The following is a 27,335-nucleotide window of genomic DNA, read 5'->3' as shown; positions in this document are numbered from 1 at the left end:
CTGCTAGCAGCTTACATTTATTCAAGTGACAATTAGAAAATTAGATAATTCCTCTGGGAACAAGGTTTACAAACCCATATTTATTGGATCCAGACTCCTGTGCAACTTGTTCTGATGTCTAAACTCTCTCAAAAACTATACATTGTAATGTGTGTGTGTGTGTGTGTGTGTGTGTGTGTGTGTGTGTGTGTGTGTGTGTGTGTGTGTGTGTGTGTGTGTGTGTGTGTTGGGGGGGGGATCTGTTTCTAAAAAAACATCTTCAGTGTGATGTCTAATGTTAAGCCTGAAATAAAGTACTTGAGCAACTTCTAGTAGCATTCGCCAAAGTGACTCAAAATGTGATGTTTGCAGCCAAATTGTCTAAGTCTAAAAATAATGTTGAGGAATACAAATAGACGTAAAGAAAACACCCTTATAACCAAACACTTTTACTTACTGTATAATGTCACGGGGTAATGTAAGTGAAATAACAGCTAATTATCATAAAGAAAGTATGTTTAGAAAAGTTTATGTTAAAATAGCAAACGCTACAGAAAACATATCCACATTAGTGATAAACAATGTTCATTTATTTAGGTCAGAAAACCACAGAGTGAATGCTTTTTATTGTAAAAATATATATTTTTCATTTATACTGTGTTTTAGAACAAGTGAAAGTCATGTTTGTACACAAACTGAAAGTTAATCACAATTTGAATAGGCATAAACTGAATGGCTTAGTACGCAAATAATGGCATACAGGATATTTCAGACTCATAAGGTATGATGTTAAATTGCTGATTTCATTAAGATATTAAGCATTTTGAAATAAAAAACCATAGTAAGTGGAAAAGATGAAACAGTGCTTTGATGCATGGCCAGAATATCTTTATCAAATTGCTTTACAACATCTGTGAAGAAGATATAAATATAGGAATAGGTTTATAGGTTCCTATGTGTATACTAAGGTAACAACCACTACAGCTTTTAAAAGCCTAGCCTTGCAACCCAAATGTGGCCCACAAATTTGATTTATATAGGAGATGATTTACTTTTAAGCTATGACTTTGGCACCAAGCGTTTGTCTGTGCTAGACCTTCTTGGGTTATTCGATGACTGCTCCCAGCTTGCAATCATTTGCAAACTTGCTTAGAGGCCTTTGATATTGGCTTTGACATCTGAGAAGTAGATCCTAAAAAGCAGTGGGCCTAGCACAGAGCCCTAGGGGACACCACTGGTGACCAACCTCTTTATTACTTCCTGAGTTCTGTTAGTGAGCCAACTAGCCATCCAGCATGTTATAAAGGGGTTTATACCTAGTTCGATAAGCTTACTGACAATGACCGAATGGAGTACTGTACCAAATGCTTTAGCCAGATATTGTTAGGCAGTATGCATCATTTCCCCTCATCCATTGCCTTAGTGACCTTTTCAAAGATGTCCACCAGATTTAGTAATCATAACCTTCCTTTGACAAAGCTAAACTGGGATAGATCCAGTGTCTGGAGGTCTTGTATGTCTTTATTGATAATTCCATGATAATTCTTTCCAAGGCTTTGCAAATAAGACTAGTCAGACTAATGGGTTCATAGTTTCCAGGATCTGTTGAAGATCTTCACTTAAGAAGGGGGTGATTGTTGCAGTCCTCCATTCACATGGCCCAAAGTCTGTTTTAAGGCTATAGTTAAATAATGACTCCAGGGGTTCAGATAAGTCATATTTTAGACTGTTCAGTAGGCATCCAGGGATCTTATCGGGGGAGGGGTGGCTTGAGGCTGTGTTCTTGGCCTTAGTGAGAGCACCCTAAACATGCTCCTTAACTATATAGTTGGATATGGTGGTTATGTTTGAGGGTGTTGTGGGGGATGGATGAGGGTGGGGGGGGGTAAAGTTGGACCTGAATTTGACTGCTAACAGGTCTGCTATATTGTCAGGCTCAGTAAATGTGGCACCATTAAGCACCAGTTCATCACATTGCTGTCCTTGATGTTTCTGGAACAGCTGATGAAGATCTTATGGTTATCTTTCATCTGGGAGGCTATCTTAACCTTAAAGCTATCTTTGCTTGACTTAATTAGCCCTCTCAGGTGCCTATATAGTTTGATGAAAATTTTGTCTTTATGGGAATTACCCTTCCTGATTGTTGCCATCATTGTTTTTTCTTTTTGTTGCATATCCTGTTTAATTTGGAATGCCACCATGGCAATTTGTTTCTTGGGCTACTCCTGAACTTACTTCTGGTAGGAAATACAGCCTTTATGCAGCTGTTGATGTTGTTGTACAGAGTTCCTGAGAGCAGTTCATCATGTTCAGATGTGTGCAGTAGTATGCCACTGGATGTGTTCATGTATCAGAAGTGCATTTTCAGGAGTCTGAACACATGTTCAGGAATGTTCTATGTCTATGAATACTCAGTGTCATGCACAATTTCACCTGTTGTCTAGGGATACAAATGTGGTCATTAGTTACACTTTCAAGGCATATGCTGCATCACCCGAAATACATAATAATAGACTCCATTATGAGTGGTCTGCTGACTTCATAAATAGGAATGATAAATTCTGGCCTGTGCAGCTAGTAATGGATGTACCTATCAATTAGATGATCCTGTGAGAAGTCACACTGCATGGCACACAGGGAGACGTGACACATTTGCCGGATATGCAAATGAAGGGCACTGCCTTGGCAATGTGGAAGAATGCCCCCAAGACCTCTCAGAAATGGGGTATGTTGCAGACTGCCCATAAAGTTGTCATTCATTCTAGTCCTGTCTGTTGAAACCACATATGCTCCTCTACATGCTGCAGCATCATGACAAGGAAATGGTATAGGATCCATGAGGCTGATGCTTGTGAAATTCCTAATGTGTACTATGACAGATGCTGAAATGCCCCCACAGCAAGGATCATTAATGCTACCTAAATCTTCATATCCATGAGGATATGCAGTCAATGCATATGAGTTGATTTCATGTGTGGTGGCACATGTCTACTAAATCCTATATGGCCTTTCTTTCTGCATTGTAGAAGTCAACAATGTCCTGGTCACAGAAGTGATAGTAAGTCAGTGACAGATGTACCCATGTATGACAGCATGGGTGACTGTGCACATCACTGTGGGCGCTGTGTTTGAAAGGAGCCACTAATACTGCTGTTTCATTTATACTGCTGCTACTCCAAGTGTTATAGCTTGACTGAGCTACACTGAAAAATCCTGGAATTCAGAAGAGATGAGCACAACAGCTAAATTCATACACTACTGAACTCCCCCTCCATGTTTGATTTTAATTCTCTGCATATATGATGTGTTTGACTAACAAGATGACAGTTATTTGCATGCTGTTATGAAGTCATCTGTATATTTTGCATACTGACTGTTTCCCCATGGCACAGACACACTACCTATTTCTTTGAATCACACCTTTCATGAATGTCACTGTTCATCATACTATTTTACATAATGTTGTATGCTAATTGTTTCTGAATACCCCATCATCTTTTAATTTGAAACTTTTAAAATTGGAATATAGCTTAAAGCTAATTTACAAATGTAAATCAATTCACACACTCGAAATAAAATGTATCTACTGATTATACATTTGCGTGGCAGGAAAGTGGACTGATTTATTGGGACACTTTATTAATGCATATGTCTGAAGTGAAGACAAGCTAACTTGACCATGTCTTATATCTCATATGTCAGTCTTCCATGCACAGTACATTTTGTACACTCATGACTAGTGTTATTAAACCACAGAGATGTTAGTTCTGGTCATGTGCTCACTACTCAAGAATCCACAAGCTTCTACTGACTGTTAGTTTGCACCAGTTATTCAAAACTCTCCATGCAGGCAGTGATAAAATGCACTTAGCCTGAATGAATACATAGAGAATGCAAGTTCATATAAAATCAAAGTAATTTTATTAAAAAATCCCAGCATGCATTTTGCAATACTATGAACATTACGTCCTCAGGGTTATACAAACATATGAACAATAAGATCATTTAAAGACATAAAATATATATCACTTGTTACTGAAAACAATAGCACAGGGTCGACAATATCAACTAAAACTGAGTCTCCATTAAACAGAGATAACAGAAATGGGATCATTTAGTCCATATGTGGCATGCATTATTAAAATGTTTTAGGAATTAGCCTCTTGAAATAGTTATTCATTGCATATCTTTCCACTATCCCAACTTCATTTAATACTGTTATGCATATAGCTTTAAAATAATGATTAGTTCCAAATCCCACAATATACTTACACGATGTATTGATAGGAATTCCTTTTTAATGACATTATATTGCTTTCAATTTCTCCTTTTAAATGCTGTTTCAGTATTTCAAATGTAAAACAGTTTACCCCACTATTGAACTAAATAAACAGCATTAACTTTTTCTCCACATACAGAAACAATTGAAATAAAAAACACATCCAGAAGTTAAGTGACTGAAAACTTTATTTTGTTACATACATACTGGCAGCTACTACATTTCCAACATCTATGGATACCAAAAAATAAAAATGTTTAATTCACTTTGCAAGTGTGTAACAATTGTTTGATACTTCAAGGTAGCATGCATGTCACACAAGGTCTATCACCCACTGTTTTTCTAATTTTTATATCTAATGTCAAAACATTACTACATTTAAATAATCCCTGGCATTTATTAACGCCTTCATTAAGTGTGCACTAAGTGCACACTGTTCTGAGTGAACAGACCGCATTAACATAACTTACAGCTTCTTCCTCATAATTTTAATTTTCCTACTGATTTTCACGCGGTCTTAAATTTCCAGGGGGATTCACAAAGGTTACCAGAAAGAGCAGACTACATGTTCACTTAGTGTAAACTTTCTGAGGGACTCGAAAGCACAAAAAATGTGGTAGGGATGTTGTTGAATACAGATCGTGTGCACTCAATGTAAGTGTTAAAGAATCTGGCCCATAATATTTGTGCTTTCTGCTCTTCTTCGTAACATTTTTTATTCATCAAATGCCTGTTACAGAATGCTTTTTGAATAACTTTCATCTCTGTATCTTCATAACATGTCACTAGTGATGCAGAAAATATCTTAAACATCTTATTTATGCATACTCTAAGTGACTCCTGGTATAATTTTCTTCATATAAAATGGATTCTTCATGAAAAGTCTAACTAGTTGTTTTTCAAGGAGGTTTCTATATATAGGTATGTTATTTATAACCACATGGTAAACTGTGGTATCTAAAAATAGTAGCATTTTTTATTAAAATTCAAACCAAATGCTAAAATTACTGGACTGTTCATAATACCCTTTTGAAATTTTATTAAACTAGTGTCGTCTTACCTCTACAGAAAAAAGGCACCATCAAAAAAATCCCTTTTAAAAGCTCCTGCCTGAAAAGATGGTACTATAACATGCAGTGTTCCTCAGTATATAATGCCATCATATTCACATAAGTTAAGGGCTGCCACTCATCTAAAAACCACTGAAGAAATGGAAAGCACAACGATGTTTATGATCATGCCACTGATCATACCCATGTTATTATGTGTTTGACACATGGATGACAAGAAATTCATTTTGAGAGCAAAGCTTGAGAGTTGACTCATGGCATCCATAATGAGATACTTACATACTGATGTCTGTAAATGTCATTGGACCGAACGAAAATACAAGGCAAGTTAATCAGAGACAATTGAGAGCGAAGGGACATCCCTTCCATAACACCTGACTGCAACAGTGCTGGCTAGTTGGGTCTCATGTCTCATGCTGTAGAACTGCTTTCCAGGTTTGGTTTTTTCCAGCACTGGAACATAATCATGGTGCTTCATGCACTACAATACAATTAACATTGTTAGATGCAAACAAATATTTCTTAGCAACATTTTCTTAAAAAAGTCACACCAGTAATGGGTATTCACCCACCAGTTATCTTACTCAGTTATTAAGCAAAGCCAGATAGTACTCTGTGAACAAGAAAAGTAATAAATTTAAAACGTGCAGAGGAATGTGAATGGCAGTTGCAAATGCTGGTTCAGACACAGGAGAATGCTTAAGGTAGATATGCTTTCTAAATTTAAATGGCACATTTAATAGCACATTGTACATTCTACCCCTTCACTATTCCTATTCTTAGTAAGTTAGATGGGAAGGGTCGAAACTACTGTTCCCCTACTAGCAAACTTGAATATATAGAAAGCAGTGTGTGTGTGTGTGTGTGTGTGTGTGTGTGTGTGTGTGTGTGTGTGTGTGTGTGTGTGTGTGTGTGTGTGACACTGTGTGTGACACTGTGTGTGTATGACACTGTGTGTGTGTGTGTGTGTGTGTGTGTGTGTGTGTGTGTGTGTGTGTGTGTGTGTGTGTGTATGCTTCTGTGTATCTTATGGCATCTGGTAAAAAAATAGAATAAAATGTTGTCATACAGGGTATGGCCAAGAAGATATCTGATACAACAATGCAAGAGGAGCAAAGTTATTAGGGGTCATCACATAGTTCACACTGTCTTCTATGCCTGAAATATAAGAGTGTGCACAAAAACATCATCATAATCCCTATGCATGTAAACCAACCAAATACATAGAGTAATCTCCTTACCAAAGAATTTTGGTATATCTGCACTTGCAATTAACATTAAAAGTAAATAGTTCATTTAATTATTAGCAACATAAAATGGTTTCAGTTTTAGGCCTGCCCTTTGTAGAAAAAAACAAGGAAATCACATTAAAATGTAAGTGATGATATTTCATACATAGACAGTCTCCTAATAGTTAAACAGTAGTGGGCATACAGTTTGTGGTTCTAGCATACTAGGAAGGTGCTGAAAATGGAAATCTACTTAGCATGAAACCATGTGACACTAACAAAGTGATCAGAAATATGCGCTGCAATTATAATTTGCTATTTTCTCATTCATCAATTGGCTTTTTGCTAAGATGAAAATTTATGATATGTCATGGCAAATAGGTTCATTGATAGCACTGGGAAAGTCACTGCTTCGAGGGATGGAAATATAAACAATGCACAAGTATTTTTCATTGTTAATTGATATCAGTTTTTAACACAACATTACTGAACAGCTCAAACCAAGTACATGTATTAAACATGGTATTATCATTGACACAATCTTGTCTCTGTTGTAAGATTTGAATATTTCATCTATTTTGGAAATCTGCAACTGTCATAATATATAAAACCGTGAAATCAGAATCAAGTTAAATATTAATGCTTAAGCAGAGTTTTAAACCATTTTATAACATTTCATTCTACGTGATCACATGGACACTGTAGTTTAACCTCTGAAATCAGAAGTGTTACATCACAGTAATTCATATAGCTTGGGAAGCAGTTAAGGCAAACTATTAGTTGTAGCTGATTTTAGATAAACATGCAGTACAAGTTCTTTCAAACAGCCTTTGAAATGTACACCAAAGCAATTTTTGCTAAGAAGTGTGCTTTGTTTAACTGGCTACTGCCCCATTCTGTTGTGCAAATTATTTTATTGCTTTTCCAAATCTTTGTTTTTCTTCTGTGGAACCTCAGTCTCATTTTTTTAGAATTAAGATACTGAGTGTCCCGTTTATTATATTTTAATCATGGCTTTTAGAAAATGTTCAGTAACAAAAGTTCACGTAAGGTTACTTGTGTAAGAAGATCCCTGCCGCACATTTTCCCTCAAATAAGACTTCAATATTCTGTGCAGCTTGGGTCAAGCCTATACAGAGTTCCTTTTAAATAAAGCCCACCTCTTTAAATGTATCACCTGTGAAATAAAATCTGACAGCAATTAAGTTTTTATCATCCCTAATATAATAAGAAACAAACTGAAATATATCTGAAGCCTAGAAAAGCATCTCTCAGATTTAACAAGTAAGACTGCAAAAAAGTAAATTTACTCTGTTTTTACCTAACATTAACTTAAATACATCTCAAGATGGAAGCAATGGTGAACAGGCACTCTCCCATAAACTTAATCTATTTTGGTAATAACAAACTAATTGTTACTGTTGAACATCCAGTCAGTGTGCGTTTTATAGCATGACATCTGAATTCAGTTGAGTTAATAACATCCCAGCTCTAATGTATTCTTCAGGGCATACAATATAATGTGAATTTAATAATTGCCTAAAAAGGACAGCAATTAACTTAACTGCCTCTTTTGTATGTGATTATTTAAAACACACATGAAGTTACTCATTTGTCACCTAATTTTATGCATATGCATAACACCGATGCACATGGTATGGATTAATTAAAATTCAATAATTTCTAGAAAAAGAGTTAGGTCAGGGAAGTTTGATCAAAATGTATTTATTATTTAAACAACAATAAAACAGGCTCAGTAATAACCTCTGGCAGTAAATATCAGGTACCATAAAGATGTCTGTTCAGACCAACTTCTGTTCTTGTAGAGCCTTTAAGGAAAAAATGATTTACTGAACACTTAGATAAAATAAGGTTCTTTTATTCAACAATTCCAAGACAGGTAAGTGCTTTCACCAAGATGGCTTCTTCAGACCTCAGTAGTGTTGAGGTCTGAAGAAGCCATCTTGGTGAAAGAGCTTACCTGTCTTGGAATTGTTGAATAAAAGAACCTTATTTTATCTAAGTGTTCAGTAAATCATTTTTTCCTTAAAGGCTCTACAAGAACAGAAGTTGGTCTGAACAGACATCTTTATGGTACCTAATATTTACTGCCAGAGATTGTTACTGAGCCTGTTTTATTGTTGTTTGACTTTGTTTTCTTTATTAGTGTTCAGTAACATTCATTTCACAGCGGTGTTGGTTATCTATTCTATTGTATTTATTATTTATTGCTTTTGTTGACCTGGGTAATCTGACTAGGCTGTGGTAGCCCCTTTTCCAGCATAAGTCTGTGAAGAAAAGCTCCAGTAACCAAACAGGCTATTTTGTACAAGAGAGATAAATGAAAGCTTAAAGTTGCAAAATGGATGTACAATAAATTAAAGACAGTCATACTAGAAAAAAATCTACAATCAGTAAAATTTAGAGTCATTGCTTATTAATACAAGAGAATCTGGCATATACAGTGAGATTTAAAATGTCAAATTACAATTTTACATTTATAGGTAGGAGATAGAAATTAGAGATGTGGTATAGGAGACATAAATAGAAAGTGGACAGAAGGTACTAGGAGTAGAAAGCATAGAATAGGTGAGGAAAGTTGAATAGTGTGAACATTTGTTAGGTGATACAGAAAAAAAGAAAGTTGCAGTGATGTTGAGGTAAGTGTAAAGTGTATTGAGAATGAGTTTGAATTTTGCTGGGGAAAACTTGTCAGGTAGGTAACAAGAGATGACAGAAGTGGCAATAAGGTCAAAAGGATAGAAGATAGGAGGAAATTTACATTGAGAACTTACACTGATGAAATATATAGGGCTAACGAAGGTGTGTAAGGGCTAGGGTAGTCTGACCTGGTGATGAGTAAGAACAAAATGTGTTTGACGTGTTGTTTTAGCACATTTTTCAGTCTGAATAGGTTGGTTTGTCTGATGGTAGTAAGGATAGAATTCCAGATTTTGGAAAGATCATTTAGGAGAAGGACAAACCAGCAGACTTGTGGGTTTTAGTTATGGTTTACAAGATTCGGCCATGGAGTGTATATCATGTAGTGGTGTAAAGTTTGAGTTTGACTTGGAAAATACAGGACAGTTTTGAGGTTTGTAGATCATATTATGAATATCTGACAGAAGGATAGTGTGGAATTTCTATCCAAAATAACCGCTTCAAAGCTAAGAAATTGTGAAAATTAGCAGAAAAAGGTTAGTGACAAATTTATCTATATTATTGCAGTATTGCTTATTTTTTGTTGATAAGAATTGCTGAAGAATGGTGTAGATGGGGGCAGTGTACAGTAATAAAGGTAGGAAATATACATGTAGGTTTGGGTGATACCCAAGTTGGATAGGAGCACTGTTTGATGAGGTGATGGGGAAGTTATTTTTGTATATAACACAGACTTTGGTGTAAAAACAATAACTTGTTTTTTTTTAGCATTCGGCAGGAAGTAAGAATTGCTGAGCCATATTTCTGCAGAAGAAAAAGCTTCTGGGGTCTTTTCCTAAAGTTCTTAGAGGGACTTGGCTGTGGTTATCAGTGTAGTAACATCAGCACAAAGAATGGCAGTTGCATCATAAGTATCAGTTTAGAGGTTATGAATAAAAATGTTATAGAGTAAAGAGCCTAAGACTTGAGCCTTGTGGCAGTCCAGCTGAAGTGGGCAAGTGTGGTGATTGTACTTTCTGCTATTTTACTGCTTGTAGCCTGTTAGAAAGGTAACTATAGAACCAGGAGTGGGGGTGGAAGGGGTTATCAAGGCCTAGTGAAGACAGTGTGTGGAGAAGAATCTAATGCGATAGAGTGTTAATTGCCTAAGATAAGTGAAGGAATAGAGAGGAAACAAAGTTTTCAGATTTCATGTGAAGGTTAATATATGATGGATGAAATTAAGGAGAGCCGTGGTATTGCTGTGCCATGGCCTGAAGCCATGCTGGCCATAGGAGAGGAGGCTGGTATCTATTAAATACATGAGAAATTTTGAGACTATACACTTTTCAAGGATTTTTGATAATGGAGAAAGAATGGTTATCAGGTCGTAATTATAGAACTGAGAGGAGCCTTCTTCCTATGTGCAAGGAAATAATTAGTGACTTTGTTTACTACATACTAGGTACATATTTTTCTTGGATTGATCTGTTTTTGAGGATAGAGACAGGGTATGCTAAAGGGTTGGCAGCCATGCTAATGTCTTCTGTGGAAAGATTATCAGCAGTGATTGCTTTGGATTTCAGCTTAAGAAGTAGTTTTTTGATAGTGGAGATGGGAACTAGGTTGATGGAGAAGACAGGTATTTTAAAGGATAGTTCTGTTGGGATACAAACCAGAAAACAAAATAAAAATGAAAACACTGTGACATAATTTCTATCTTCTATAAGTAGTTTGATAAAATCCTTCCATTTTACTAATTTGGTGCCTTTCCCTTTATTTGATTGAAAAGTTTTTCTGGGTATAAGAAAAGAGAGCATACACAAATGACAGAATATTATATGGCTGAATTTAGTTTTATACAGTGTAGGTAAGCAGGAATGTACAGGAAAATTAATGTTTGAATTAAAAAGTCATATTTGTAAAGATGTACCTGATTGTTGTATAGCAGTTGTTGCGATTATGCAGGTGTTTATGGGTTAGGGTTAAGGTTAGAGTAAATGTTAGGTAAAAGAACTTAATTAATGTTGTGCACATTTTGGTTGCCTGTGATCTGTGTCCTTTTTGTCTTGTGTAGTTGTGCTGCTAGGTAAAAGGTTTTAGTAATTTAATGGGCACCATCTTATTCAAAACTAAGCCTAACTTTAATCCTAACTCTAACTCTGCCCCTAACCTTACACATTTCATTACTAAAAACCCATTACGTAGCAGCAAGATGACACTTAATCTTGGTTTTGTTCCTGGGGGTTACTGATATAAAATTATTCAATGTCTTATGATTTGCTATTAGTAGTCATTCAGTGTTTTCTCATTTCCACCATTTAAGGTTCTCTTTTGAGTACTTAACCTTTTGTGATACTATCATACATACGCGCGCGCACACACACACACACACACACACACACACACACACACACACACATATAGTTCAAAATAATGGCGGATCAAAATGCACACACAATATACACAAACCCACATTAAATTTATAGCAAAAGCAGTCAAATACTCTAGATGTTTGCTCAATTTATACTAAAAATACACTAAAATAGATAAACAAATGGTAACTATTTGAAATGTCGGGACACACTACAGTGAGTACCAAAACACAGAGACTGAATGGCCAAAAGATCAGGCTTGAATATACTAAGTTTGAGATGCCATTTCTCAAAATATTCCCTTTTCTCTGAGGATGTCGTAGTTGGTATATATAAGTTTGGGTTGTGTGGGGGGTTGCCTCCACTGAAAAAAGACATTTTAAGGAGAAGAGAAAGTTTTGAGATTCGCTCTTCTCCTGTGTTTTCAGACTTTTTTTTGGGGGGGGGGGGTTGGCACTTAGCATTTCAAATGCAGACATCTCAATAGGTAGACAAAAGCAAACTTAAATCATACCAATAGCATAGAATATGATTTGCCTGAATAGTGATTCTGCTATCAAAAGGGATTTCCAAAGGTAAGGTATAAGATTAAGGTTAGGGGCATGGGCAGGGTTAGGGTTAGTACTCATTACAAAAGTGAGAAGGGGTCTTCAAAAGTCAAGAAAACATGGTTAGGAGAAATTAGGTAAACTTTATGGTAAAATTATATTTAGCTCTCTTGTGTGAAAAGAAAAATTAGATACAGATGGTAGGGGTGATGATTAATTATGACTCAGAGAAAGCTACATGTTGATGACACAGCCCCTCAACTTAAAATTCCCCATACAGACCCCCTCAAAGCCCCACATAAAATGATAAAGTCTGTGATGAGAAGGAAATGAAAATCAAACTAAAAAAAATAGAATAAGGAGTAATCCTTAGAATGAAGGCAATAGAAGGGTAATGTACAAGTGTCTGCTGGAATAGGACTTGTAAGCAAATTATCCAGTAAAGGTTACTAAGGATTTGCTCAAAGTAAAAAATGGAATAATAACTTAAAGGGAAAAACAGCAATATCATATGACTAGTGAAATCTGTCATTGTGTCATGTAGCATTCATAATGTTAAAACTGTATGTAAGAATACTTTAAACTGCAATATCCAATAACAGAACAAATGCATACAAACAGAAAATACTAGGAAGTAGTTTAAGATTTTTGTTGTCCTTATTTTGGCTGTTGAAAGATTGACAAAGAACTTGTAGATTACTAGCACTTCTCATTTTAAACCTTAGTGTCTTGTCACAGACTTATACTTACAATATACACCATAGTTTGTGGTGTTTGCAGTGGTTAGTGTGATAGATTACAACAATATTGCACTTAGGGCTCCATCCATCATGGCCGATTTTACAATGAAATGTTTGAAATGAAATCTTTTGTAGAACAGTAGTTTTCTCCATATTAATTACCAAAATGTTCATTGAACTTTACCCTCAGTGATGTCTATGTGAGGAGAATGTGCAGGTGTGTCCATGGACTTTAATGGACACAGTGCACTGCGTGTCTGGTGCCCTGTTCATTAAAGTGTAAAAACGTATCCTCATGCTATCCTTTCAGTACCATGCTGCAGCTTAGGCTATGTTTTATGCTTTTTTTTTTTATCTGGTTGAAGCTTCTACAACTTGAAACTCAGTAATACATAGGAGAAGTAGATACAAGAGCTTTATGCTGGAGAAATTAATATAGATTATTGATCTAGTTAAAAAACAATTATCAGACCAAAATCTCAAAAAAAAAACTTATCCCTTTCCCAATATACGTTTAATTTTTCACAATGCATAAACATGTGTGTCCAATGAGCTTTTACATCTTTACAACATCTCCAGAAGACTGAGAAAGTCATTTTACTACACTTAAAGATTTTTAGGGAGTAACAAACATTCTGTCTATATATATATATATATATATATATATATATATATATATATATCCACATAAAAACTTTCCAGTATAAACGTATAAACTTAAAGAAGTTTGACTGATTTTAAGTAACACACTTTTATTCTTGAGTCACTCAGTCCACTACTACCTACAAAATTATAAAATTTTGCATCAGAATTATTATTTACAATTGACATATATAACTTGGACAAGCTTCCTTTGTAGGTTGATTTACCTTCAATGCATTCATATATTCATATAATGGAGAATAGTGTTGTGTTCCTCTTCATTCACATTATCTACAAATTAATTAAATTTCTTACTGAAGGCTAATATTAACTGTTTAACAGATTAATCCAACTTATAATCTTTTATTAAATATTCTGTCAACTTAGCTTTTCCTTTTTCAAAGCAAACAGATCATAATACTAATCCATTTCTTGCAATAAATTCATGTTAACATTGTTCTCAGTTTCCTTTAATCTAGAGGTATGTGCAGTGGGAAAGCACAAACATTCAACTGTGATATTAATGGACTTTTAAAAACATATTTCCTAACTGTTTTAAGAATTGATTTTATATATGCAGAGTCCAAAGACTGAAATGAATTGCCTTCTAAGATGAATTTTAATTAACCAGATGAAAGGATTGTTACATATGTCTAATTTATCATATTTGGTAAACTTGTAAGAATTTAGTAAAATCTGGTTTTCCACTGACTCGTGTAAGTTAAGTCTATCCAGAGTATAATGCAGTTAACATTTGTAGAATATGATTCTACATCTGGGAGGCTAATACCACCATACTTCCATAATCTTATATGATTTATATAAGAAATTCTCAGCTTTTTAGTATAGCATAAGAATGAAGTTGACATTTTTTTCCATTTTCTTTAAAAGTTTTTGTCAGGTATTAAAGCTACTAAATGCATTATGTATATAATCCTGGGCAATATAATAATTTTAATAAGTACTAACATAATTCTCAAAGTTAAAAAAAATAATTCCATTTTTAATAAGATGTAACACTTCTTCAATTATTTTTTTCAGTATTATTATTAATAATTTTACTCACATCTTGATTCACTTTTATTCCTAAATAATTTAGTTATTTTCTTTCCAAACTGTATTTAGATTTATATTTAAACTTACTACCAAGTAACTGATTTAACACTAACATTTCAGTTTTATTATTAAATTTCAGCAGTGATACATCTTGAAACTTTTCAATTTCCTCATCTATTTCTTCAATTAAATGATTTAACTCTTCAATAGTTCGAAAAATATCATCTGCAAAAGCTGTATTTTAGATTGACAATCCTTGTTATTTGAGAATCCATAATTTTTTTCATTGTTTCTTATACTATTAGCTAATGGTTTGATAACTAATTACATAGTAGATAGGACAAGGGGCACCCTTTCTTTGTGCCTTTCTTTAAACTGAATCCTTGAGAAATGAAAGATTGAATTTTAACATATGCTTTGGAGTGTATATACACATTTTTTAATATTCCAATAAATTATTCTGGAAATGCAAATGTTTCTAAAGTTTTAAACAGGTATCTCCAATCTACAGAATCAAAAGCTCTCTCAATATCTAATTTAATTAGATCCAACATTTTGTTCATTCCTTTTGTTAAATTTAAGACAGTGCTACTCTTTTAATATTATCATACATTAATCTAGATATTATAAATCCTATTTTATCATTATTAATTAATTTATCTCTATATCTCTTAATATCATAACAAAGATGGAAGCAAATATTTTATAGTCTACAATTTATAATGAAATAGGTCAATAGGATGAAATTAAGATATTATACTTTTCTTGATTAAATATAGATTAGATTACAGAAAATGACCATGAAGGAAGAATTATTTTGTCACTCTGAATTATCCTGAAAAAATGTTACTCAGTAACTAGAAAATATTTAATGAAGTAGACTATACAATTCAATACTTAAACCATCTAACCCTAGAACTTTACCATTTCCCCCCTTTTTTTAAATCTCCTATAGTGATATTTATCAGTCATTCAGTTTATTAGTAACATTTTTTTAAATATTTGTCAATTTTGTAATCATCAGGATAATTATTTTTATCTTTATTAAGATCCTCATGGAATTTTTAAAAACATATTTAGCATTTCCTCCATGTCTGAAGTAAGCTTATTAGTGTGAGGATTTCAGATATTATTGATTTGTGCTTATTTGCTTAACATCTTGCTTCTGTTAGCTAATCTATGTAAATTTTTTAAGTCATTGCATGAAATGTGCAATTTTATTTTTTCTAAAGCTATCTCCACTTATGCATTAAAACTGCTTGATATTGTGTCATTAATTTTTTAATGACATCAGTATTTTTTAATTTCTTTGCTTGTTGTTCAGACCTTGCTTTGTATATTTTATCTTGTATTGGTAACAACTCTTTATCTTGGTCTTTCATTTTATTACTAGCCCATCTTTCCATTCTGTCTTTAATATACATTTTTAAGGAGTCTCATAGTATGACTTCACTAACCTGGCCATTATCATTAAAAAATTAAAAAAAAAATCTTGATTTGTTTTTTAAGATCCTCCTATCTCCTCATTACTTCTTTTGACCTGTCTTTGTCTCCTTCTACTAGCTTCATCCTCTCTTTTCTCTCTCTCTCTCTCTCGTCAGAGCACACTCAAGCAAATCTGCAGTCTCGGCTACCACTCCACCCATACAGTATAAGAAGGAATCAGTACTGCAAACTAAACAAGGATACACATTTTAAGCCTCAAGAGCAGGGTCAGTCCACCAAGGCATTCTACTTGTATGTTTTATGAGAGTGAAACTATAACATTAACAGTATTTCTTAGTAGTTCTCAGCTTGCTAATAAAACTGACTGTTGTAGCCTTGTGTCCGCCCCCCCGCTAGTACAGTAATCCTAACTGTCCAATACAAAGTATACATTTAATTCACATCCCTGTGACTAAATTAACCATCAAGCAGCCCTCTCAGTGCTTTCTGCCTTAGTTTGGATCACTTGGAGGCCCACCTGTTTATTTGCATCTCTATACATTCCCCTTCATTGCTAATGTATCTCCCTATTCTAATCTGTGCACAAACTGGTTACTAATCAGCAAGTCAATGTGAAGACACACTCCCAACCTTAATAAACTTTGCTGTCTCTTCTCTCCTGCACTTTACAGCTAGTTTGAATTATTACTTACCCCCTCTGAGGTCTTCACTGATTTCCACTGATTGCCTCTCTGGTTTCTTTGCATTCTACCTGGTTTACACCCCTTGTGCTATCTCCCTCCCCCAATACAAAGTCTATATTAGAATCCTGCTGAGAATGGAGCCATCTTTAAATTTCTAGTCTCCCACCAGGGCAAAAGTGCTCTTTATCAATTGCATTCTACTTGCCGGTAAGCCATTAGACCTCAGGAATTTGTTTAAAGTGTTCAGATTTGTAAAGTAATACTTATTTTTTGCTGTATTTGGATCTATACAACCAGTATTCATTTTTCTGATTCCTGACTACTGATCTGCTTATTTGTTTATTTAACTGGTTGATTCTGTCATTCAGGAATTGTGTTTTTACTGACACTACCACTGCAGCTATGTTGTCTCTATACTACTACAACTGCTGTTATAACTGTAATGTACATCTAATTGACCTAGTCTTGGAGTTAGAAACAGTATTTACTGATTTAGCCCTATGGTTGTTTCTGCTACTGCTTCAGCTGTGCTGTTGTGTTCATTTTCCTTTTTCTTGTATGCACAGGATAATTGGCTGATAAATGTATTGTGCATGGTTTATTAACCTGTTTCCAAACTTAGTTATGGCACTGTGAAGTGGTAACTGTTGAAGCACTCTCATACTGTAGCAGTAGCATCTATTCTCCTGCTTTATCCACACTATCCCCAGATTTGTATCTTTTACACCCTCCTATCTCCTCATTACTTCCTTTGACCTGACTTTGTCTCCTACTAGCTTCATCCTCTCTTTTTTTCTCTCTCTCTCTTCAGAGCACAGTCAAGCAAATCTGCAGTCTGCGGCTACCACTCCACCCATACAGTATAAGAAGGAATCAGTACTACAAACTAAACAAGGATACACATTTTGAGCCTCAAAAGCAGGGTCAGTCCACCCAGGCATTCTACTTGTATGTTTTATGAGAGTGAAGCTATTACATTAGCAGTATTTCTTAGTAGTTCTCAGCTTGCTAATAAAACTGACTGTTGTAGCCTTGTGTCCTCCCCACCCCCCTGCTAGTACATTAATCCTAACTGTCCGATAGACAGTATACATTTAATTCACATCCCTGTGACTAAATTAACCATCAAGTAGCCCTCTCAGTGCTTTCTGCCTTAGTTTGTATCACTTGGAGGCCCATCTGTTTATTTGCATCTCTATACATTCCCCTTCATTGTTAATATATCTCCCTACTCTAATCTGTGCACAAACTGGTTAATAATCAGCAAGTCACTGTGAAGACACACTCCCAACCTTAATAACCTTTGCTGTCTCTTCTCTCCTTCATTTTACAGGTAGTTTGAATTATTACTTACCCCCTCTGAGGCCTTCACTGATTTCCACTGATTGCCTCTGGTTTCTTTGCATTCCACCTGGTTTATACCCCTTGTGCTATCTCCCACCCCCACTACAAAGTCTATATTAGAATCCTGCTGAGCATGGAGCCATCTTTAAATTTCTAGTCTCCTACCAGGACACAAGTGCTCTTTAGCAATTACATTCTGCTTACTGGTAAGCCATTTGACCTCTGGAATTTGTTTAAAGTGTTCAGATTTGTAAACTAATACTTACTTTTTTCTCTTGTCTTGGTTGGCTCTGCCCCGCTCCATTCGCCCTCATTAACACTCGGGCTCTCTGCGCTCCCCTGCCTTGCCTCCTATTCCCTCCCACCCCCACTACCTCTACATTTATAGTAATCACAGCCACACCCACAGCTCACCCTCACATCACCTCCACCAATCACAGCTCCTCAAGTCATGTCACATTATACCACACCAACTTGGTCCACACAAAATACTTCCAATCACTCTCATTCCCATTAGGCATTTTTACATCACCCACACTACTTCCCCATCCACTAATAGTGCAACCCTATAATTCCTGTTAAGACCCCCCACCTAGAAACAACTTAAACTTTATAATCATGACTATCACACAACTAAGTCTAGTCTGTCTTCTCATAATTCTTTACAACACCACAAGTTATCACTCTAGCGATATCCCTAAACTTAGTAGCACAACATTACATTATGCACTCTTGTATACAGACACCACACATTATAATAATATCTGCCCACAGTTATTCAAGAACTACATAATGGACCAGTTCAGAACTAAACACATATGCTCTCATTCCTACTCCAAAAAAAACACAATACTTTCTCACACTCCTCACCAAACTCCAACATCTGTATAACCATTTTAACTCCAGGCTCACCATAAGTAGGGAAATCCACCCCAACTCAGGCCCAAATCCATCCTGTCCAACACAAACTGCTCCAACACAAATGTCAGAACATAACACCACTACTTTATTCATCCCTGGGCAAATCAACAACAGCAGGAAAAACAACCATCTTTTAATCCTAAATATTAATATTAGAAGTATCAAAAATAAAATACCTGAACTCCAGACCACAATAGCACACTACTCCCTAGACACAGCTGCTTTAACAGAAACCTGGCTAAATAAAAACATAGCTAACTCAGAAGTTCTCCCTACCGGCTACAATATTATTAGACAAGACAGACCACTTCGTAAAGGGAGTGGAACTGCCTTACTGTACAAGTTCAACTTAACTGTCCATGAATTACCAAACTCCTACCCCTCTCCCAATAATTGGGACATACTTATCTCACAACTTCAACTTCACCCTAAAAAGGTCATCACCAAAACTGTGATCTATATTCCACCTGGTAATACACCTGCTAGCCTTGAAGACTTCTTATCCTGGTGTTCTTCCACATACTCACAAGAAACCCTTATTCTGGGGAACTTCAACCTAGACTGGTTCACCTGTATATCAGAACCACCAAGTAATCTAATAAATCTCCATGGCTACCAGCAGCTAGTCCAAATTCCAATTAGATGTGATAAAAAATCTAAAAGGGAATCCATCCTTAACTGGGTCCTAACTAACAACCCCACATTGTACCCTCACACAGACAGTCTCCCAGACACCTTAAGTGACCACAACATAATATACTTTATACGTAGTAGAACAAGCATATGCAAAACCACTAACTATATATCCACTAGAAACACAAAAAAATTCTTTCCTGAGGTCCTCAACACTTTACTCTGTAACTGTGAATGGACCCCCCCCTAAAAACCCTCCCACTTGACCAGGCTGTAGCATATTTCAACAAAACATTTCTACAACACCTAGACACTGTCAATGCATTGTGCAAAATCAAGGTTACAACCTCTACAAACCCCTGGCTCAGTAAAGAAACCAAACAAATCCTCAAGTCCAGAGATACTACCTGGCTTTACTGTCAAAAAAACAAAGAAACACAAAGCCTAAATAAGTACCAAGAACTGCGCAACCATACAAGAAAACACATTAGGCTGGACAAAAAAATCCTACTACACAACATTACAAACTAAATACCAACACGACTCGCAAAAATTTTGAAAAATGTAAACCAGCTACTGAAATCCACCCAAAAGTCTACCAGCAAACAAACCACCCGTGACACTAAAGTTCCCATCGAAACACAATTCAACTCCCATTTTGTGAACTCAATTCTATCCTTAGTATCACAGGACAGTTCCTTCCTCACTATCCCCCCAACACAAATAACACTAATACAAGCTTTACCCTCAAAACAGTTTCCACCACTTCAATCAAAAGCATGCTCTCCAAACTAAAAACCTCATCAACAGCAGCCGACCTACTCCCCAGCTATTTCTTGAAACTCACAGCAGATGCTATTGCTATCCCAATGTCCACTCTCATAAACAGATCAATTGCTGAAAACTATGTGCCCAAACTCTGGAAAATATCCTATGTTACACCCATACATAAAGGTGGGACCTCCACTGAACTTAATAACTACAGACCCATTGCTTTACTTTCCCCCCTGGCCAATATCCTAGAAAAATGCATCCATACCCAGATGCTAAACTATCTCCTAGACAGAAACATCCTGTCACCTACTCAGCATGGTTTCATACCTGCCCATAATACCACTACAGCCCTCCTCTGCTTCACAGACACAGTAAACCGTCTCAAAAATGAAGGTCTACAAGTGTCAACTCTTTTTCTGGATATGTCCATAGCATTTGACACAGTCTCACACCAAATCCTGCTAAACAAACTAAACCAATATCATCTATCAAATTCCACTCTTACCTGGTTCCAAAGCTACTTAACTGACAGGTACCAAGCTGTGAAATGGGAAAATTCTCTCTCTCCTCAGCTGCCCATAACTATAGGAGTCCCACAAGGTTCTATCTTAGGACCACTACTATTCACAGTCTTCACAAATGACCTCCATACCTCCACACAGCATGCATCTATAATTCAGTATGCAGATGACACTACCTTAATCTGTGCTGCACAAAATATTCCCACCCTCCTGCAAACAACTCAACTAGCATTCTCTGATGTTGAAAACTACCTTACCAAAGCCCAACTTATCCTCAATCCAAAGAAAACTCAGCTTATGTTTATAACCAGTTCTAACAAAAACACTATCAGTCAATTCACTATCTACTCCACAAATGCTACTCCAATTGCTCCAGTGGCACAGGCTAAGCTATTGGGAATAACCATAGACTCCCACCTAAAATTTGATAGCCATGTCAGCTTAACTATTAAAAATGTACACGCCAAACTGGGGTCACTCTACAGTATCAAACCATTTCTTACCAACAACACAAGATCAGCCATTGCTTGCTCCCAACTTCTATCCACCCTACTATATGCATCTCCCATTCTGACTAATCTCAACAAAACTGAACTAAGCAAAATGGAAGCCTGCTATAACAGAATTACCCGCTTTGCTGCAAATTGTTCATAAAGAACTCATCACTGTACTGCTTTGAGACAGCTTCACTGGCTTGAACTGCCCAACCTCCTAATCTACAATCAGCTCTGCCTCTGTCATTCTATCGATTACCTCCCCAATAAGTGTCCTGTCCTCAAAAACCTAGTATTTATTTTTATTTATTTTATTTATTTATTTAACATTTGTTGACCGGGAAAGTCTGACTAGGTTCCACAGATCCTGTTTTCAGCAGAGGCCTGGGGAGAAATGCTCCAGAAGCATGTCTTTAGAATGTGGGAGGAAACCAGAGTACCTGGAGGAAACCCACGCGAACTCAGGGAGAACATGCAAACTCCACACAGAAGGCACCCCAGCCGAGAATCGAACTGGAGAGTACATCACTCAGCCAAAAGGCCTCTTAGATCATCAAGCAAACTACTACTAGAAGTTACCAACAGCTACAATAGCTTTGGAGATGCACTATATAGTAGTTCAGTGGCTAAAAAATGGAACTCTGTCCCTACTAGCGTTCAAAAAACATCATCCAAAGCCTCCTTTAAAGACCTCACCAGGCAACATCTCAAGCAAAGTTGGCAGTGCCATGACTGCTCCCCAGGCTAGTGAAAGCGGATAACATGTTGTTGTTTCGGCTTTTCCCGGTTAGGGGTCACCACAGTGGAACTCCGGTCCGCTAATGATTGGCAGTAGATTTTTACGTGCTGAGTTGCCGGCCCTGACACACAACCTTCGATGAAGGTACGCCCATTCACACATGCCTCCATACAGAAGATGGTCTAGCTGAGAATCAAACAGGAGAACATCTTACTGTGAAGCGACAACGCTACCGCAGCATCGCCACCGCAGTTGAAAGCAGATAACATATACATACTAAATCTAGAGCACTTGATAATAGTTTTCACTTACTCACAAACACTGGCTAATCTCCAATGTATGTACTGTACCTGTGTACTATGTATGTATTCTATCTATGTTCCAAATTTCAGCTGTACACCACAAATCTATTAATTACCTTTATTTTTACAATTAATATTTTTTTGTTTGTAACTGTTTATGTGCCACATACTACTGTAAAAACATGTCTCTTGTAATTTGTGTGTATACTGATCATGTCTAAATAACTAAATGTGTCTATAATTTTTCTTTGTGGAGCTTTTCTCCCCGGGCCTCTGCTGAAAAAGGGCCTTTTTGTCTCAGTCAGACACCCCTGGTTAACAAATGTAAAATAAAATAAATAAAAGATAACTCTTAAATTCTTTTAATTTTCTCATATATACTGAGATTCTATAAATAATCTGAAATTTCCTCATACCCACAACTATATAATTATGATCAGATAAAGGACAGGGAATAGTTTTAACATAATTCACTTTATTAAGTAAATCTATAGCGACATAAATCCTATCAGTTCTTGTTTGGATCCCATGTGCATAAGAATAATGAATGAACACCAATGACTTATAATCTGCTTTTACTATTAAATCAGCTAAATTATTATTATTAATACATCTGTTAGTGTTTTAGCTGATGCCACGATTTTAGCTTTTTTCTGTTCATTTGTATCTTCTATACTAGATATGCAGTTAAAAAAGCCTGCTAAAGTTAATTTACCCTTCCAATAACTTTGTAGTAAGTTTACGTGATCTTAAGACACTCTTGCACCTATTCCAGGGATCCAGTAAAATTAGCTAGTGTATACAGTTTGCCATTATATTAATTATTACAAATTTAATTATTACAAATGTATACATTCCTTTGGGATCATTAATGGATTCTATGACAGTATATTTTCTCCAAAAGAAGCAGATGATAACATTTTGTAACCTGAGTTATTTAAAAATTGTATATCTTTATCTTTCAAGTGAGTCTCTTGCAAGAGAATAATGTCTTCTCTATTTAATTTTAGATAGCTCATTAATTATTTTCTTTTGTTACCATTATTAAATCGATTTACAATAATAGTTAATAGATTAAAACTATCCATACTGTGTATTGAAAAAGATTTAATTTAAAAGATAATATGACGCATTTATACACCATGTTAATTTAATTGTATATAAGACTCTAATGTATTCCTCCAGTGCTATGTTAACATTCCACATTTTTTGAATTCTTACTTTCTACAAACTAAATTAGTAAAACTCATAAATAAAAACAAAAACAAGTCTACAACTTTATCTGTACATATTAATAAAACACAGTCTACCATTGATACTAAAGTTCCTTGTTTGCCTAATGAATACGCAACCTACTATACTAGCTCTCTACCTAGCAATACCTAAACATTCATCAAAAAACTAGCCAAAAGCTACTGTGGATTACAAATTATTGATATAATATTATATATAAGTTAAAATAAAAAGAGACTATTAATTAAGTTATGTATTTTGCTATTTAAAGTTATGTCTCATTACTAAATAAAAGTTTAATAATCCTCTTCTGTTAATCACAAATAAGAAATAATCCAACAAACAGTGTACTATATACCTATTTATGTAGGGTTCCTATTATATAATCGAAGATGCAATTCATCTAATGCATCTTGATCAAACTTGAAAGCACAAAACAGCAAAATAGCGAAATGTCATATAAGCAATTTTTTTTCCCTGGGAAAGAAATCACTTGGCCGCCTCCATTACTTTGCCATTTTCCTCACTGTAGTGCGATCTTGGAGTTGGTATATTTAAGTAGGGCCCACATCGGGGGGGGGGGTGGGCAAAGTCCCCCACTTTATGTAATGTTTTGAAGTTTTTATTTATTTATTTATTTTTTTTTGTGGAACGGAGATTTTTTTCCTGGGAAAAAAAAATCACTGTTCCGAGTGTTTGGGATTGCAAGCTTTCACTTACATGAGTCGATAAAACAGCGTTTGCTTTTTTAAGCATTTGCTGATTTAATATAATATAGGTGAGAGACTAGTGATTGGAGCGGACTTCAATGGGCATGTTGGTGAAGTGAACAGAGAGGTTGAGGAAGTGATGGGTAGGTATGTTGTTAAGGAGAGGAATGCAGAAGGTCAGATGATTGTGGATTTTGCGAAAAGGATGGACATGGCTGTGGTGAATACGTATTTTAAGAAGAGGGGGAGCATAGGGTGATGTACAAGAGTGGAGGAAGATGCACACAGGTGGATTATATCCTATGTAGGAGGGCCATTCTGAAGGAGATTGGAGACTGTAAAGTGGTGACTGGGGAAAGTGTAGTTATGCAGCATAGAATGGTGGTCTGCAGGATGATGTTGGTGATCAAGAAGCGGAGGAGGAGTGTGAAAGTAGTGCCAAGGATTAAATGTTGGAAGTTATAAAAGGGTGATTGTGAGGTGGAGTTCAGGGAAGAGTTAAGACAGGCACTGAGAGGCAATGAAGAGTTACCGAATAGCTGGGTAACTACAGCAGAGCTAGTAAGGGAGACTGCTAGGAAGGTGCTTGGTGTGACATCTGGACAGAGGAAGGAGGACAAGGGGACATGGTGGTGGAATGAGGAAGTACAGGAGAGTATACAGAGGAAGAGGCTGGTGAAGAAGAAGTGGGATTGTTGAAGAGATGAAGAAAGTAGACATGAGTATAAGGAGATGAGATGTATGGCAAAGAGAGAGGTGGCGAAGGCTAAGGATAAGACATATCGACAGTTGTATGAGAGATTGGACACTAAAGAGGGAGAAAAGGACCTGTACCGATTGGCTAGACAGAGGGACAGAGCTGGGAAAGATGTGTGGCAGGTAAGGGTGATAAAGGACAGTGAGGGAAATGTACTCACAAGTGAGGAGAGTGTGTTGAGTAGATGGAAAGAGTACTTTGAAGAGCTGATGAATGAAGAGAATGAGAGAGAGAGAGAAGGTTGGATGATGTGGGGATAGTGAATCAGGAAGTGAAGCAGATTAGCAAGGAGGAAGTAAGGACAGCTATGAAGAGGATGAAGAATGGGAAGGCTGTTGGCCCAGATGACATACCAGTGGAAGCATGGAGGTGCTTAGGAGAAATGGCAGTGGAATTTTTAACCAGATTGTTTAATGAAATTTTGGAAAGTCAGAGGATGCCTGAGGAGTGGAGAAAAAGTGTTTTGGTACCTATCTTTAAGAATAAGGGTGATGTGCAGAGTTATGGGAAAGAGTAGTGGAAGCTAGGTTAAGAAGGGAGGTGATGATTAGTGATCAGCAGTATGGTTTCATGCCAGGAAAGAGCACTACAGATGCAATATTTGCTCTGAGAGTGTTGTTGGAGAAATACAGAGAAGGTCAGAAGGAGTTGCATTGTGTCTTTGTGGACTTAGAGAAAGCATATGACAGGGTGCCTAGAGAGGAGTTGTGGTATTGTATGAGGAAGTCGGGAGTGGCAGAGAAGTATGTAAGAGTGGTACAGGATATGTATAAGGGTAGTGTGACATTGGTGAGGACTGCGGTGGGAGTGACAGATACATTTAAGGTGGAGGTGGGATTACATCAAGGATCAGCTCTGAGGCCTTTCTTATTTGCAGTGGTGATGGACAGGTTGACAGATGAGATTAGACAGGAGGTCCCGTGGACTATGATGTTTGCAGATGACATTGTGATATGTAGCGAGAGTAGGGACCAGGTTGAGGAGACCCTGGAGAGGTGGAGATATGCTTTAGAGAGGAGAGGAATGAAGGTCAACAGGGCTAAAACAGAATATATGTGTGTAAATGAGAGGGAGGGTAGAGGAATGGTGAGGATGCAGGGAGTAGAGTTGGTAAAGGTGGATGAGTTTAAGTATTTGGGATCAACAGTTCAGAGTAATGGTGAGTGTGGAAGAGAGGTGAAGAAGAGAGTACAGGCAGGGTGGAATGGGTGGAGAAGAGTGTCAGGAGTGATTTGTGACAGACGGGTACCAATAAGAGTGAAAGGGAAGGTCTACAAGAGGGTAGTGAGACCAGCTATGTTATATGGGTTGGAGACGTTAGCATTGACGAAAAGGCAGGAGTCAGAGCTGGATGTGGCAGAGTTAAAGATGTTAAGATTTGCACTGGGTGTGACTAGGATGGACAGGATTAGGAATCAGTATATTAGAGAGTCAGCTCAGGTTGGACAGTTTAGAGACAGAGCAAGAGAGGTGAGATTGCGTTGGTGTGGACATGTGCTGAGGAGGGATGCTGGGTATATTGGAAAAAGGATGCTAAGGATGGCGCTGCCAGGTAAGAGGAAAAGAGGAAGGCCTAAGATAAGGTTTATGGATGTGGTGAGAGAGGACATGCAGGTGGTTAGTGTGAAAGAGCATGATGCAGAGGACAGGAAGAAATGGAAACAGATGATCCGCTGTGGCGACCCCTAATGGGAACAGCCGAAAGAAGATGATGCTGATTTAATATAGACCATTTATGTAATACCAGTATAAATTATCCATTAAATATTCCTAAATGATTCACTCATTCAACATTATTATAACCCAATCTCTAAATAAATAAGTAGAACAAAGTGGGACTTGGAAATAATGACATCTGTAAACTTACAGGTGATAGGTAATGTTATCATACTAAACTATTATCCAGAAGGAAAATCAATGCACATGTATAGTTATCATGTTAAAGAATACACCCATATTTTATAAATCTAACAAAAGCTCTGAATTAATTTTAAAAGTACAAATGTCTATATCTCAAAATTGTGTAACATTCTTAATATGATAAATATCAAAATATTTAAAAATCCTTTAGCTTAATAAACACATTCATAAAAATACCTACATTACTGAGGTCAAACGGAATGTTTTGCTTTTTCTATGGAGTCAAAAAAATTTGCAGTCTATATTTCATACAAAAGTTACCATGTGCTTAATTCAAATGACATTCTGCAAACACTGGAT

This window comes from Protopterus annectens, chromosome 14.part0, assembly GCF_019279795.1.
Source record: "Protopterus annectens isolate FY-2018-M chromosome 14.part0, PAN1.0, whole genome shotgun sequence".
NCBI lineage: Eukaryota > Metazoa > Chordata > Ceratodontiformes > Protopteridae > Protopterus > Protopterus annectens.
Note: the sequence above shows the minus strand (reverse complement) of the source record.